This window comes from Schistocerca gregaria, chromosome 4 (assembly GCF_023897955.1).
Source record: "Schistocerca gregaria isolate iqSchGreg1 chromosome 4, iqSchGreg1.2, whole genome shotgun sequence".
NCBI classification, from domain to species: domain Eukaryota; kingdom Metazoa; phylum Arthropoda; class Insecta; order Orthoptera; family Acrididae; genus Schistocerca; species Schistocerca gregaria.
In genome coordinates this window covers 484,419,536-484,434,651 of record NC_064923.1, presented here as the reverse complement: position 1 = coordinate 484,434,651, position 15,116 = coordinate 484,419,536, and the positions used below count along the sequence as shown (strand labels likewise).

At 42.0% G+C, this 15,116-nt stretch overlaps 1 protein-coding gene and 2 non-coding genes across 3 annotated transcripts in view; 1 reads left to right on the top strand and 2 right to left on the bottom strand.

The window, feature by feature from the left end:
* Positions 1 to 15,116, bottom strand: part of LOC126267532 (uncharacterized) — a 306,885-nt gene that overhangs the window by 288,716 nt on the left and 3,053 nt on the right. The window lies entirely within an intron of this gene.
* Positions 13,942 to 14,016, bottom strand: Trnas-cga (transfer RNA serine (anticodon CGA)). The gene has a single exon. It is a non-coding gene; the product is annotated as a tRNA-Ser (tRNA).
* Positions 14,185 to 14,259, top strand: Trnas-cga (transfer RNA serine (anticodon CGA)). Its single transcript has one exon. It is a non-coding gene; the product is annotated as a tRNA-Ser (tRNA).

Below are 15,116 nucleotides of genomic sequence, written 5' to 3'. Positions count from 1 at the left end.
TGTTGTTCATAGACTGACAGAGATATAAGGGGAATGAACAGCATCAGATGTTGAGTGATCGCTATGAAGGACACGCAGATCCCGTGTAATCGTTTGAAACAAAGTTATCAGCACCTGACAGAGCTAGGAAAGATCCTCAACGTGGGTCTCCGTTTGGCCGGCTGGTCGAATAGTGAAATATCCAAGTAGGTGGGGCTTTCGGATGTAACAGTGGCCCGACATTGAGAGTGCATGGGAACTTGAGGGCGGGATTCTCTTCGTCTCGGTTCAGGCTGATCATACCTGACCACCACAAGGAAGACTCGCCTTACTGTGCACCAAGAGCACCGTAACCCCAGTGCGTCAAAAAAATGGTTCAAATGGCTCTGAGGACTATGGGACTTAACAACTGAGGTCATCAGTCCCCTAGAACTTAGAACAACCTAAACCTAACTAACCTAAGGACATCACACACATCCATGCCCTAGGCAGGATTCGAACCTGCGACCGTTGCAGTAGCACGGATCCAGACTGTACTGCCTAGAACCGTTCGGTCACTCCGGCCGGCTTCATCGCGTCTATTCCTGCCGTCCGACAACACTGTCATTCTCCAGCGCTTGTCAGAGACTAGCAGCGATTGGACTATCCGAAGCGTAGGCCACCGTTAACACCACAACACAGACCGCTGCATTTGGAGTGGTACCGTGACTGGGAAGCATGGAATACTGATGAGTGCCACCACACTGTGTGAACCAGTGAATCGTGGTTCTCCGCTACTGATCACCATCGTCGGTGAATATAGTGACGACGTGCGGAGAGATCTCGTTCTTCCAGTTTTTTGGAGAAGCGCAGTGATGTTACTCCTGGCATCTTGGTGTGCTGTGCCATCGCATACAACGATTTTGCGGCTGATACGGATGACGGATGTCTAACGGCACAACAGTACAGTGAGGACATCCTACGTCCTCATGTGTTACCTCTCGGTATCGTTTTGCCATTTTTCAACAGGATAATTCTCGTCCAATAAAGGCACGCGTCGCTATGAACTGTCTGCGTGATGTTGAGGTACTCCCGTGGCGAACAAGATCCACAAATACACCCACGATGAAATATGTGTTGTACTTACTCGTCATCACCTCTCTCTCAGTGACCGAATCCGGAACATCAAGGACCAGTTACAACAGGTAGTGGAGCAGTTTGCCTCAGGAGAGAATGCGACGTGTTTATGACGCCATTCCAAACCAAATCTGAATGCATGTAGGCGGGAGAAGGGCGGGAATGCAACGTCATACTGGCAAGTTTTTTATAAGTTGACTCGATTTTGTAATGGCAAACCATCTCGTTTAATTTCGTTTTCTCCTCCTTAGTGATTTTTTGTCATGGAGTGTACATACTGTTACTCTTCTGACTGATATTGTGAAACAAATTTCTGGTTGTGAAGAAGTAGATGACAAAAACATCTGTGACTTGCTAAATACCGATGCCAAAGAATCGTGGTAGAGTAAAAGAGCGAAGACAAGGTGATCGAGAAGCCCGTTATTACACATAAAAGAAATATACGTTGACCTACTATCAGAGTACACTGCGCTAAATTCGTTTGAATATATCGATATTTTGATTCTCTCGGAAATGAGGACATTCGCCAGTATAAAAAAGACTGGAAAGCATATACAAAGAAAAATTAGACGGTTAGTTCAATTGACAGGAAGTCATAGGAAATAGTGTTTTAAGTGTAATTCTGTAAATAGGCTGTCACTGTCCGCATAGAGGCCGGTCGTAGTGGCCGTGCGGTTCTAGGCGCTGCAGTCTGGAGCCGAGCGACCGCTACGGCCGCAGGTTCGAATTCTGCCTCGAGCATGGATATGTGTGATGTCCTTAGGTTAGTTACGTTTAATTAGTTTTAAGTTCTAGCCGACTGATGACCTCAGAAGTTAAGTCCCATAGTGCTCAGAGCCATTTTTTTTGCCCGCCAAGTAGCGCGTAAGTAATGCAGTAGGTTTTCAGATGTGACATGTGCCTTGTTTTGTAAATATGGTAAACAGCCGTTTCCAGTAAAAACATTTTTAGTTTGAACTATACTCATTTTCTGATTATTCGTGCCTTCTGAGGTCAAAATTAACGGGGAAATTGAAATCCTGCATTAATTCACCTTATTCGATACTCGATACGTAAGTAAATGATTCGTACCATTGTAGAATCAGCTCAGCACAGTAAAATCCGAATGACTATCTATTGACGACACATTTTTATGGACAGTGAGGAGTATGCATATGCTGAGCTGTGTGTTAGTCGGAATGAATTGATTTGACTCTGAAATCACCGTGTAACCAGCTACCTACTGACAAGCAGGTGCATACATTTGCATGTCTTTTTTCCTAATGCGAATCGTAGTGATGTAACAGACGGCTCTAAGATTATAACATTTCCATCCAGTTCGTTAAGGCTGTGCTGCTCAATAAGGAATGTCCATTTCTTGTCGTCTTTTTCTCATGAAGATGACATCACGAAGATCAACTTAAATTGGAGCCACCTGCGGAAATAATGATGTAAGCTCATACACTAAGTGAATGCAGTAATGACAAAGTCACGAGTTAAGTTATTTCGTTGTGTACAAACGAAGTGGTTAAGGTGGTTCTTTGCGATCTGTTCTTAATGCTGGCAATATTTTTGAAAAACGTTTGGTGAATTTTATCGAAAAAGTAACTACACTGCAAATGTATGATACTGATGTTATCCTCTTAGAGTCAATTGAGCCAGACAGATATGTTGCCGTGAGGTATCGCTGGGTCCCATCGCCAACATCCACAGTAATGCTGCCTTGTGATGTTTTATAGATAAGACACGCAGAATTTTACTCTTAAGAACTGGGGTTCAAAGACCCATCAGTTTTCAGAGAACTCTTTAAATCACTTCATGGGACTGCTAAAATATAAAAACTCGAGCTTTAGCTGCCTGAATGCAACCGAATATAATTTTTTCTTGGATTTCAACCACGTTACATATTATAAAATTACCACAATTACGGCCGCTATTTAGGCAGTCATCAGCTTGCCCACTATAACTGCTGAAAAGTTGGTAGTTTTATAACATATGGTGTGACCATACATCCAAAAGGATTTAGCTGAAATGCTGAGATGGTTCCTTCAATAAGGTCACAAGCAATTTCCTTAGCAAATCTTGTCCTGAATATACCCTAAACAGGTAGTGTATTTCGAGACACTACCCTTCTGCATTAATCAGTTGCGTCACCGACCGCGTTATTTCTTTTCGTTACTATCTGCGCTGAGTATTCTGAAGATGAAAATGTAATTGATGAAAACAATAAGGGACAACCGATAACAATATGAGAGTTTTTCCTTGTGCTAAATACGTTAAAATCAAATAAACCTACACGTATAGATGACATCCCTGCAGAGCCCCTACAAAACAGTAGTCTCAACATCAAAAGCAAATTTTTTACTGTATCTAAATGCTATAAAGTCAGTATCATACCGCATGACTTTACAGAAAGCAAAGCTAGTGCGTTGTACAATAGGGAAAATGCAAAGGACTGTACAAATTATGGATCACTAGTCATTTTGCCACAATCAAAAATATTACTGTTAGTACTTAAGAGAGGATTTAAAACATAGATTGGAACTTAGCAAATAATCAATTTAGCGTCGCGTCAAGGAAAGGAGCAAGAGAAGCAATACTAGCACTACATCAAATCTGGAAAGAAGGCTAGTAACAGAAAGGTGGCATAGAGCATTTATTGACATGGAAAAACATTTGATATGGTTGAACGGAAGTCATTATTTAAAACAATGCGGGAAGTAGGACATGAATGGAACGACAGACGATTAATTTGAAGTATAAACAGAAGTCAAAGTACTGATGTGGTTATTAATAGTAGCAAAAAAGAACTAAAAATCAGAATGTGAGTAAGGCAGGGTTGCCATCTATCAACTTACTGATTTAATATTTCTCGAGAAGGAAATAACACCAAAGAAAGAAAAGACGACTGGAGCCAAAGTCAGTGATCTTCGTATATATTTGACGATGACATTGCAACACTGGCAGACACAGAGAAGGAACAGCATAAAATGCTTAAAATCTTAAATCAAGGCATAACATAAAAATGGCTCTGAGTACTATGGGACTTAACATCTAACGTCATCAGTCTCCTAGAAATTAGAACTACTTAAACCTAAATAACCTAAGGACATCACACACATCCATGCCCGAGGCAGGATTCGAACCTGCGACCGTAGTGATCGTGCAGTTCCAGACTGAAGCGCCTAGAATCGCTCGGCTACTCCAGCCGGCAAGGGATAACAATACTTAAAGTAAATATCAAGAAGACCTTACTCATGGTTATAATCAAAAAAGGATGTGGAGGTAAGACTGACATAAGAAACAGAAATTGACCGAATTTCACTGTCCTTATAGCATTGTGGAGGAAAACAGTAGATGTCAAAGAAATCAAGAAAAGAGTAGCCGTGGATCAGACTGCCTTCCATTACGAGAAAAACAGACAACTGGACTTTCACACAAAGGAGATTTGTAAAGACATTGGTTTTGAACGTCCTACCATACGGACGTGAAACATGGACATCAGCGAAGCAGGAGAAACCTCGCTTCGAAGCTGCGGAAATAAGGTTATGGAGGAGAATTACGAGAACTAGCTGGACTCACAGAAAAACGATTGAGACGGTTCTACAAGAAACAGAACAGAAGAAATAAGTATAGGAAGTCGTAGGCCAACACAAAGGAAATATCATTAGGCATTAAATTAGGCATGATATCCTTCTACATTTCCGAATGCAAAATCGTCGGGAAGAAAGGAAGAGGAGGGCTGAAACATGCTATTTAAAAAATATGATCAGTAAGATGTCATGTTTTTCATACTTGGAGATGAAGAGGACTGCTGAAGAGGGGAAGATGTGCCAGCAGAGAAGAGGCTAGCAAAGAATATTGTAGACTGTCTTGGTGTTTAGCTCTCGTGTGCAAAGACGATCGGTGACACAACAGTGATTCTTTTAAATTCAGTTCGAAATAGCAGAATGTTTACGCTTGAGCGTTATTAGTAGTAGGTACTGTACTGTAATCATAGCGGAAATTAGAGTAATTTAAAACTGAATGGTAAGTTAAGTGAAATGAGTGGTTTTCGTGGTACGAATACTGACATGCCTTTTTCTTTTTCGGTTAATATTTCCGCTTTTATGGTGTTATAATTGTGTTTTGAATGTTGAAACTCTCCAGTTTTTCTATGGTGTTGTTTAGTAGCTCTTTTTTACGGCCTACTGAGAACATTGAGCGAATCTATAAATTCTGTGCCGGCCGCGGTGGTCTCGCGGTTCTAGGCGCGCAGTCCGGAACCGTGCGACTGCTACGGTCGCAGGTTCGAATCCTGCCTCGGGCATGGATGTGTGTGATGTCCTTAGGTTAGTTAGGTTTAAGTAGTTCTATGTTCTAGGGGACTTATGACCACAGCAGTTGAGTCCCATAGTGCTCAGAGCTATTTGAACCATTTTGTAAATTCTGTTGGGAAATTTACGCTTTCGTTTCAGTTCACCTTTGTAACAATGAACGTGAGTCTAAAATTGTTCGCGCACACTATAGTTCTTTGTTTACGTAATTTATCCTTAAAATAGATCTGAGCACTATCGGACTTAACTTCTGAGGTCATCAGTCCCCTAGAACTTAGAACTACTTAAACCTAACTAACCTAAGGACATCACACACACACATATATGCCCGAGGCAGGATTCGAACTTGCGACTGCAGCGGTCGCGCGGTTCCAGACTGTAGCGCCTAGAACCGCTCGGCCACCCTGGCCGGCGTAATTTCTCCTTACAAGCCGAGCTACCCGTCTGTCGTCATTACGTTGGACAACTAGTCGGTTAAGCCAATCAATTTTAGTGAAGTACGAATCAAAGCAATGTGTGTCATTTCCAAGCAGTGTTGTAGAACATTCGAGAATATTCTAGTAATTGGAAAACATTCTAGAATATTCGAAAACATTTGTTAACGTTCTAAAATATTTGTGAAAGCTTGACAAGTTTAGAGAACAATCTCGGATTTTTTCCTAGAAAAATAAGTACATTGGTACGGACGAGGCAGACGTGCTGGTGACAACCGTGATGTAATGGCAACCACTCCAATCGTTCATACGTCCACAACTGCAACACCTATCACAGTACAGCTACTGTAGTACACAACGGAGGACTCGGGGTTCTTTAATGAACCTTGTGGCAACAGACTGATCTGTAGCATAGTTAGAGATGTAGGTTTGGCTGAAGGTTGTTTTGATGATTCGGTTGTGAAGTGGCGAAGGCGACGAATTTGTCACAACAGCTGTAATCTTTTTTTTATTCATTGCGTTTCTGTAGTTGTATCTGCGTCCCTGCTGATGCTCTCACTTCCCTCTATGGTATGATGTTTTGAAATTTTTAATATGTCTGAAGTCATTCATAACAAGTCCGCCACGACCCAAAATTGCCGCCGTGGTCCCTATACTTCGATAAATGAAATATGACTGACGTCACAGCCGCTGCAGAGGTTATGTGCTGCCCATACCGTCACTGATCATAGATAATGACTTGTATCGTATGCTTCACTACTTAAGTTTCGTCTGTCATGAGCGATCGTCGCGAGAGGTTAAACTCTCACCTCACTTCCTATCCAGGAATGTGTGTCGCCAATTATTTTTTTTCAAATCTTCTCTGTCAGCGTAGTCATACAGCTTTCTCGTAGACTGCTTTTTCGTACCACGTGGTTATTATTGAAGAGCAGCTACGCACACAGATCAAGTATGGACTTAAATTATTATTGTGTGGCAATGAAAATTGGCGGCATTCTAATGCATTGGAGCGGAACTGATTTACGCTGGGGGAAAAAATTAATTCCAATTTTGGCCACCAAGTGCAAATGTGGCGCAGTGAATGCATGAAATACATATAGAAACATACTAAGTTCGACTAAGGTTGATTCGATATATTATTCTAATTCGAATCTTTAAAAAACAGTCTTAGCGCAAAACAATCATGCAGCACGGATCTCGTAAAAGGTGACTGCCGTGAACAGAAATGTACATTCGCGCAGCCGGCCGCGGTGGTCTCGCGGTTCTAGGCGCTCAGTCCGGAACCGCGCGACTGCTACGGTCGCAGGTTCGAATCCTGCCTCGGGCATGGATGTGTGTGATGTCCTTAGGTTAGTTAGGTTTAAGTAGTTCTAAGTTCTAGGGGACTGATGACCTCAGATGTTAAGTCCCATAGTGCTCAGAGCCATTTGAACCATTTGAACCACATTCGCACAATTAGGTGATGAACGTAACAGATTATGAACTGTTAGCTAAACATCAGTCCTGCAAGATCTAGTGCAAGGGAAGATTTCTTTTACAAAGGAAATTTGTTTCGTTTAACTATTACAGCATTATAAACCGCAATTACAAGAACTCAGGAGCGCTAGGTACAATGAAACGATTTCTGTCTCAGTTCTTAAACTCTGTCCGCGCGTTACTGGCGAGCGGTCTCAGCGCCTTATCACGGTCCGCGCGGCTCCCCCCGTCGGAGGTTCGAGTCCCCCCTCGGGCATGGCTCTGTGTGTTGTCCATAGAGTAAGTTAGTTTCGGGCATGGGTGTGTGTGTTGTCCACAGAGTAAGTTAGTTTAAGTTAGATTAAGTAGTACGTAAGCTTAGGGACCGATGACCTCAGCTGTTTGGTCCCAGAAGACCTTACGACAACTTTCCAATTTCTTAAATTCTCCCGTCAACTTGGATACAACTAACGCTGAAACGTACCAACAACCTATTAATCCCAGTAACTAGAACAGGCGCTACGTGAAATGTTATGTGTAAGCCAGCTGGGGTTTCTGGAAAAAAATGGATAAATAAAAATTCGCCCAACTTCGCAAAGTTAAAAGCAATACGTGTGTAAATTTACATTAATGGATAAAATTATTTGTCACATGTATTCAGTGAAATACGCCGAAACTGGTTGTTAAAGACAGTGGCTAAACTTATCAAACGTGTCCCCATTATATTCACCGAGCGAAGGGAACAGGTCGTTATTTCGATACAACACAACGTTCCGTCTGCAATGCTAGGACGTTAAACACAAATCTTCCTTGCTTCTTCCTTTATCACTCTGCGTCGTCTTCAGCGAATTTCAGTGAAGAATACGAACAGAATTGAATCACATATGACAGCCTTTATAAAGAGCTGGATTTGTGCGAAAACCTAGTTCGATGAGACTGCTGGGGAAGCAAGAGAATGCGACTGATGCTAGCCACACATGCGAGAAGCAGTTACATGTTTTCAGAACTAACGTACGATATGGCCATTTAAAAAAATATCGCTCGTTTCTTATCATTCGAGCTGGTTGTAAATCTCTCACAAGCACCGTATTCCACTGCATGTGATAAAAAATGATGCCGCAACGGCGGAGGTGTTACACCTTCATCTACATCTCCTGCTGGATAGTAGCCCATTACTTTCCATGGTGAGTGCTTAATTCACTTCAAAGTTACCTTCTGTTCCTGTAACTAATCCCCAACTGACCACATCTCCTGCTGGATACTAGCTCATTACTTGCCATTGTGAGAGCTTAATTCACTTCCTGTAACCTTCTGTCCCTGTAACTAATCCCCAACTGCTTTCTAGTGCCCCTTGTAACAGTAATTATGTTACAAATTCTAGAGATTGTGATAAAACAGTATGGCTAATAAATTCATAGTTCATATTTTATGGATAATCTTTCGCTCAGCGAACAGTCATGCTTGAGTGCATCGCAGGGCACTATACTCCAGCTGAGGTGAAACGGGTGAAAGCGCCAATGTGCAGAGTATAGGCCAGTATCTTTAATTTCTGTTTGTCACAGCGTCCTAGACCGTATTCTAATCTCGCGCAGTGTGGCATTCCTGGCGTAATAGAAACTTATCTCGAATAATAGCACGAGTTCAGGAAAAATAAAATACTTTTAATATTTTGTATAGCATTTACAACACACACACACACACACACACACACACACACACACACAAACACAGTGCCTTGCAAGTAGCAGATGGTGAACAAGTAGATTTGAAAGACGTTACACACTGGACTCGCATTCGGGAGGACGACGGTTTAATCCCGCTTCTGGCCATCCTGATTTAGGTTTTCCGTGATTTCCCTAAATCGCTCCAGGCAAATGCCGGGATGGTTCCTTTGGAAGGGCACGGCCGACTTCCTTCCCCTTTTTTCCCTAATCCGATGAGACCGATGACCTCACAGTTTGGTCTCTTCCTCAGAAAAACGCAACCCTACCTAAAGTCGTTTGAAACTATACTACATTGTCATCTGACGTTTTTGATTGATAGGACCCACTACACTATGTTTGCGGATGCATATGTCGAAAATAAACGAAAATAGCATCAGGTGTAAGTAGCATCGGGTGTGCCCTATGACATCGTAATACGACCGCTAATCATTCCTACATTATCAGTTGTCAAATAGTCGTCGCCAGCAGCGCTTTCAGAATGTTTACTATTGATGGGATGACGTATCGTCCGTGGCCCACGAGAAATGCGGGCCCTGAAACAAACTTATGACGTCATTCGAGTCGCTTTGTCCGCCTCACTTCGCGAATACACAGCCCCTTTCAGGGCGCACCGGAAATCAATATGTAATTGAAAAGGTACCCACTAGACGTCTTAAATTTGTTGTGTGCTATCCAAAGCTTCCATGGATTTAAATGAGCAGTCAAGAATTATTAAACTCGTCTGAAATTGTTTCTCATTCCCCGCCGGAGGTAGCTGTGTGGGCTTCGGTATCTTTGCTGAAAGATGGTAACGAAATTAAGGATGACTCGGACAATGTTTCAATAAATGGCTCTAAGCACTATGGGACTTAACTTCTGAGGTCAGCAGTCCCCTAGAACTTAGAACTAGTTAAACCTAACTAACCTAAGGACATCACACACAACCATGCCCGAGGCAGGATTCGAACCTGCGACCGTAGCGGACGCGCGGTTCCAGACTGCAGCGCCACTCCGGCCGGCGCAGTCTTTAAATTTGGAGTACTAAGGTTCAGCTTTTTTTAAATATGGTTACATTCAAGATAACTACCACTATTAAAAATTGTGTTTGATTGTTTATCGGTTCTATCACGGTATTTAAATATGTAAGAGTAATTTAAAAAAAAATGATATGAAACTGGACAAACGCGTAAAATAAGTAGTTGGAAAATCAGTTGGAACACTTGTTGAAGGGGTTTTCGCAAAGTTTAATCAGTAAAGAAATTGCAAACTATACGGTAATACGACCGATTCTGGAGTAATAGTAAGGAATTTGGAGTCTTTATGAAGTAGGCGTCACAGCAGACATTTAAAGGATTAGCAGATACGCTGCTGGGGACGCAACATTTCTGTATACTTGTTATGAAGATGCTCATGGAAATTAAATGTGAATAATGGGAAGAAAGACGACGTTTTTCTCAGGAAATCTTAATTAGTAAATTTCGAAAACCAAACGTGGAGGAAGCCTGCGCGGCACTTTCAATACCTCCACCTTACATCTTTCTTAGAAATGATGGTAATGTGATAACAGAGACAAGGATGCTTATAACGAGTGAGAGTTGGCAATACTCTTAGGATTTAAAGGTCGGCCACTGCGCGCATACACAAGCTCTGGAATCTACGAAATTGTTATATACTAAGATGGTATCTGTTCTTTCGGACATCGGTGACCATGCAGCTCGTTAGAATGAAATTACAATGAAATGAACGCCCTTAGCTGCTTACAGGTGTTTACATACGTCAAGGGGGACAGATGTAAATGTGTGCCCCGCCGGGACTTGAACACGGGACCTCCTGCTAGGAGATCCCGGGTTCGAGTCCCGGTCGGGGCACACATTTACATCTGTCCCCCTTGACGTATTTCAACGCCTGTAAGCAGTCAAGCGTGTTCATTTCATTGTAAGATATTGTTGTCGCGCTTCGCAGCGCACGGATTAATGAGTAGCAGTTTGGAAGCCAGTGTAGGAGCCCGCCTGCTGCGGTGCGCACGTGTGTTGGGCGAGAGGTCGTCGCCGAGCTGCCGTACTGTCGTGTCCGCCAGCAGCAACACAGGTTTTGGTTGTGAGTTGACAATTTTTATAATTTGCAGCTCGCTTATTATTTTAAAGAGAAGGGTTTGTGTATGAGCGTAGCAGCTGACGGTAATTTTGATAATGATAGTAGTTGAATTCATAAGGGAAACCACTGTTAGGCGAATGAATTAAGTACTGATTTTTGTCATTGACTTCTTTTGTAATTGTCAGGGAATTGTTTCACTATGTATTTAATTGAGAAGTATTTCAGTCTGTCTCAAGAGTTTGATTAATTTCTAATATTGCTTTAATGCCACGGGAGGCAGATTTACATAGGAAGCGATTGTTTAAAGAGCTTCTAGCGTTTTGTTAATTGAATGAGAAAGAATCGCTTTCAGAATATAGTTTTTGAAAAAAAGGAATTGCTTGTTTGGGTTATCATTTATCGAGTTTAGATTTGACCAAACCCTTTCTCTTGAATTATATGTAGTTGTAGTAAGCAGCAGCAGCCGCAGCAACAGCAGGAGCCGCCATACAGAACATGCATTGCACTGAGCATGAATAATAGATTTTTTTATGTTCTTGTTAAATAATGGAATGCAGCAGATCAAGCAGTGGCAGCAGAAAGACCAAGTAAGTTATATGTTGCGCACAGGACCAATAACAAATATAGTTCAGGCGATCTCTGTAATAGTAAAGTTAACAAGAGTACAAACACGAGATTTTCAGTAGAAAACACGAGATAAGAAGAAAGAGCTAGCGACTTTCACGAGTCGTAAAGACAATCGCCTTTTCACCTCGCCGAGTACGTAAATGTTGTAGAACAGCAAGTCGCTACTGTTAAGAAGCACCCTCCGCCAGTCACAGCGCAGTAAGTGTATGTAGATACAGAAGTCATGAAAGGTGGAAAAATAGTCGAGAACGGAACAGAATCAAGAAGAGGGATTAGTAAAATCTTGACTCTAAACATTCCATGATTTAGGATCGAACCTTTTGTGTCAGGAGCCTGAAAAAGGCATTCCCCGGTTTCCGAAAACCTCTGAACTCGTAAACACAATGGAAATATCGCTACATTAGGCTACAAAATCGCAGCGAGATTTGCAGAACACACACTGTCGACTGCCTAGCTGCGCTATGACATTGTTTAACAGTGTTTCCTCTCCAGACCTATCCGTCTAAAACGGTTATTGCGAACGATGGTCTACGCTAGACATGGGCAACCTTTCGTGACCTGCGGCCGTGCTTACGCTCGCGAACGGCCTCATGACGTGACACGGCAGCAGCGCTCCTAGTGCATAAAGTCGAAACTATAGCGGCTGTGACGTTAAGCTTTATGGGTTTACGAACTGATTTGAACAGGGCACCACTCCTGACAAGCCAAACCCACAAAATTATGCTTCAAACCCGCGTTTTGAAGAGTAAATTCATTTTACGATCACGCAATCTTCAGATGTTTGCATTTATTTACAACCACTCGCTCACAGAAAGATCCGTACCTAAAGACTGGAAAATTGCTGAAGTCACACCTATACCCAAGAAAGGAATTAGGAGTAATCAGTTGAATTACAGGCCTATATCACTAACGTCCATTTGCAGTATGGTTTTGGAACATATACTGTATTCGAACATTATGAAGTACCTCGAAGAAAACGATTTATTGACACACAGCACGGTTTCAGAAAGTATCGTTCTTGTGAAACACAACTAGCTCTTTATACTCATGAAGTAATAAGTGCTATCGACATGGGACGTCAAATCGGTTCCACATTTTTTGATTTCCAGAAGGCTTTCGACACCGTTCCTCACAAGCGTCTTCTAACCAAACTGCGTGCCTACGGAGTATCGCCTCAGTTGTGCGACTGGATTCGTGATTTCCTGTCAGAAAGGTCACAGTTCGTAGTAATAAACGGAAAGTCATCGAGAAAAACAGAAGTAATATCCGGCGCTCGCGAAGTAAGTGTTATAGGTCCTCTATTATTCCTGGTCTATATTAACGACGTAGGAGACAATCTGAGTAGCCGTCTTAGATTGTTTTCAGATGATGCTGTCATTTACCGTCTTGTAAAGTCATCAGATGATCAAAACGTCTTGCAAAATGATTTAGATAAGATATCTGTATGGTGCTAAAAGTGGCAATTGACCCTGAATAAGGAAAAGTGTGATGTTATTCACATGAGTACTTAAAGAAATCAGCTAAATTTCGAATACGCGATAAGTCACACAAATCTGACGGCTGTAAATTCAAAAATACTCAGGGATTACAACTACAAATAACCTAAATTGGAACGATGACATAGATAATATTGTGGGTAGAGCAAACCAAAGACTGCGATTCATTGGCAGAACACTTAGAAGGAAGGTGCAACAGGTCTACTAAAGAGACTGCTTACACCACGCTTGTCCGCCGTATTCTGGAGTATGGCTGTGAGATCCGCATCAGGTGGGACTGACGGATGACATCGAAAAGGTACAAAGAAGGGCAGCTCGTTTTGTATTATCGCGAAATAGGGGATATGGTGTCACAGACATGATACCTGAATCGGAGTGGCAATCATTAAAACAAAGGCGTTTTTCGTTGCGACGGGATCTTCTCATGAAATTTCAATCACCAGTTTCCTCCTCCGATTGAGAAAACATTCTGTTGGGACCCACCTACATAGGGAGAAATGATCATCACGGTAAAATAAGAGAAATCATGGCTCGCACGGAAAAATTTAAGTGCTCGTTTTTCCCGAGTGCCGTGCGAGAGTGGAACGGTGGAGATACAGCTTGAAGGTGGTTCATTGAACCCTCTGCCAGGCACTTTATTGTGAATAGCAGAGTAATCACGTAGATGTTTATGAACATTGTTTCTTTCCTTGTGACGTTTTGCAACAACTGTATTAGAAACTTCCTGGCAGATTAAAACTGTGTGCCCGACCGAGACTCGAACTCGGGACCTTTGCCTTTCGCGGGCAAGTGCTCTACCAACTGAGCTACCGAAGCACGACTCACGACCGGTACTCACAGCTTTACTTCTGCCAGTATCCGTCTCCTGCCTTCCAAACTTTACAGAAGCTCTTCTGCGAACCTTCGCAGAAGAGCTTCTGTAAAGTTTGGAAGGCAGGAGACGGATACTGGCAGAAGTAAAGCTGTGAGTACCGGTCGTGAGTCGTGCTTCGGTAGCTCAGTTGGTAGAGCACTTGCCCGCGAAAGGCAAAGGTCCCGAGTTCGAGTCTCGGTCGGGCACACAGTTTTAATCTGCCAGGAAGTTTCATATCAGCGCACACTCCGCTGCAGAGTGAAAATCTCATTCTGGAAACTGTATTAGAACTTCCACTGCAAAATTCTGTAACGCCGTTAGTATAGACAACGTACATAACATGTAAGTAGGTGTAAACACCTGAAGATGGGATTCCAGGAACCTTGACGTGTCATAATGTAAAAATAAATGCCTATGAAAGTGATTCGAGCTAGTAATTAAATTCATTATACGGGGGGTGTTCAGCAAGCAATTCAACACCCTTTTTTTTAAAAAAGCAGGTAGGTTTTATTCAGGATTGCAGTGCACCATCTTATTCACCACGCTATTGGCAAAAAATCCTATTTTTAAGGGGGGTAGGACGTCAAACAGGCCGACTTGGAGCAGGAGAGGCACCACAGAACATTTTAATTTCCACTGCCTATACTTTTACAAATAAATTCATAAAACTTTGTCAGCATGACCAGGAAGGATTCAGGATTCACACTCATAGCAGTGAAAGATCAAAAACATTACAAAATAATTTTTTTACATGAGAAATTTCATCATTTTTTCACTTACTATTGGCTGTATTTGTTCCTATAGGTACATTGTTCTTCACAAGTAAGAGAGATTCTTTGATAAATTTTGCACAGCATACAAACCACAGTTACGGGTGTGTGAAACTCTAGAATTTTCCAAATATATTAAAAACTATGGTAAAAATTGAGATAATTAACTACAATTTTTTTCTAACCATAAAGCTTAAAACGTAAGAGCTCATTCATTATTTCATAAATTAAATAGATTCTAGAGTTTCATGCACCTGTAAGTATGGTTTGTATGCTGTGCAAAATTCATCGAAC